The following is a 2,663-nucleotide window of genomic DNA, read 5'->3' on the forward strand; positions in this document are numbered from 1 at the left end:
AACAGGCAGGATGATGAAGGGCCCAGTGCAAGTGCGACTGCCAGACCTGTGCAGGCGACACAGGCACAGGGGGCTAGGGCCAGTGGGAGGACTTCAGTGTCCCAGTGGGGTAGCCAAAGGATGGATGCAGCAGCCCAGGAGGCCCTGGGAGCATACCACCACACCCAGGACAGGATGAGCCACATCCTGGCCACCTCGGAGCAGAATCAGAGGCTGCAGGTAGCACACTACCAGGAGGGCATGGAGCAATGGAAAGAAGCTCATTGCCACCATGGCCACCATTGCAGGGGTTCTGCAGCACCAGTACCACAGCCAATCTGAGACCTCCACCCACCTGCAAGCCCCTACCACTAGCCAAGACACTGCCCTGCCATCTACATCTGCAGCAGCTACTGGACTGGTGGTACTGACAGAGGTCACACAGGAAACCAGCACCCCTACCCCTGCAGCCCACCTCCAGTCATGAAAAACATGCCCTCAGACCCAGACATGTCACAGAAACACCAGCCAAGACCAAGACCACCGCTAGGAAGTGACTCTGCCCTGAACCTTCTCTCTTGTGTGCCACTGTGCTCCCTTGTTGACTTGCCACTGCCATCACACCATCTACCAATGGCCACAAGGAACAAAATCCAGTGCTACCAACATCTGAGCATATGTACCTGAGTATGGATATGCAGCATGTGCCACCATGTGTCCCTATCACTGTTCCATGAAATATGTATATTTTGTCATTTAATAAATACACTATGCACTCAAATTGCATGTCCCCGTCAATATGACATATCAAATGTGAGTGTGTATGCATTAACCAGTCAATTTCATAATCATACCTTTATTGCAGCATGGGATTCAACGCACTGTAGTGTCTGAAGTATGTCACACTGTACCCACTATTTGGTTTACCGGCACATGTCACTTCAGTCATCAGTTAACAGTGTCAATGACTATAGACACCACATTACCAATTACATGTGTCAGACTGAAACTATGCAGTGAAGACATCAGTGAACAGTACCTCATAGTCACTGGAAGTATAGGCGGATCAGCTTGTACCTGGAGTTGAGATCTTTCCCATCTTCTTCCTCACCATCACTCTCATCCCCTTTCTGAGGTTGCAGGGCTGGTTGGACAGCACCCTCCTCTTCCAGAAGGGGGATAGCTTTCCTCACAGCCAAGTTGTGCAGCATGCAGCAGGCCACCATTATCTTACACACCTTGTCAAGGACATAGCCCAGGGATCCCCCAGAGAGATGGAGGCAACAAAATCTAGCCTTCAGGAGACCTATAGTGCCCTATATCGCCCTCCTAGTAAGTCCAAGGGCCTCATTATAATCCCTCTGAGCATCTGTCCTGGGATTTCTCACAGGTATCAGGAGCCATTGCAAGTTGGGGTAGCCAAAATCACCTGCAAAATTGGGTGAAACAGGACCCTAAGAAACTGACTTAACATGCATATTGGCTGGCTGTCAGCTACGTACAGATCCAGTGTTATACACATTCACCTATGATCCATCCTCTTTCCCCCTTCAGTTGTTCCATCAAGTGTGGTACACTGCTGTTTCTCAGGACAAAGGAATCACGGACTGAGCCTGGGAACCTGGCATTGACGTGTGAAATGTACTAGTCAGCAGTACACACCAATTGTATATTCATGGAGTGATAGTTCTTTCGATTCCTGTACACCTGTTCATTCACTCTTGGGGGTATGAGAGCTATGTGGGTTCCATCAATGGCACCAATCACATGTGGGATGTTGGCAAAGGCATAAAATCCAGATTTGATGGCAGGAAGTTCTGCCCTTTGGTGGAGCTGGACATATGTTTGCAGGTGTTGGACGAATGCATCCAGGAAGTTTGACAGGATGAGGCTGAACATTGACTGTGAAACCCTGCACCCATGCCCACTGTCACCTGAAATGAGCCTGTAGCCAAACAATGGAGTACAGATAGCACTTGCACAGTTTTAGTGATGGCATGCTGATACCAATTAGCTGGTTTCAGTACAGGATCCTTTAAAGCACCGAGGTCATGGACAGTAGCTCTATTGAGTCTGTAGGTGACAATTGTGTGATGTTCCTCCATAGTTTCCAAATCAACCAGAGGTATGTAAACAGATAGGGCCTTACTTCGCCACATGGGTCTGTACCTATGGTGGAGGAAAGAGCACATATTGAGTGTAAACATACACCTGCATCACATGATGTCACTGTATTAATGTAAGTGCGACACGTAGGTAACACACACAGACGCACATTATGAAGTACACCGTCAGGCATATGTGTGCTGAGTAAACTCTGTGATAATGGCATTCCAGTGTGGACACAATTCCATAGATGGGTGCATGTAAGGATCCTAAACTCATGTCAGGAAGTGACTAAGGTCGGAGATATTTAGGGCCTGGATGAGGCCCCGGGCCAAGCTATGGTGACGTGGTGGTAGCAAAATGGTAGCCTCCTGCCATCCAGGTATGAGAGAGTGGAAGTGACTTCATTCCGCTGGTGTTAGTCATCATGGCGGAAGGTGGTGTTCACCGCCGTGCACCCTTTTATTGGATTACATGGTTGTCAATGGGGAACCTGGGCCAATCATGATCGCCACTAGCGGTGACGGAGCACACCGCCGCGGTACCTATGCCATGTCGTCAGACCCTTGACACTTGAC

Source organism: Pleurodeles waltl, chromosome 8 (genome assembly GCF_031143425.1).
Source record: "Pleurodeles waltl isolate 20211129_DDA chromosome 8, aPleWal1.hap1.20221129, whole genome shotgun sequence".
Taxonomy (NCBI): domain Eukaryota; kingdom Metazoa; phylum Chordata; class Amphibia; order Caudata; family Salamandridae; genus Pleurodeles; species Pleurodeles waltl.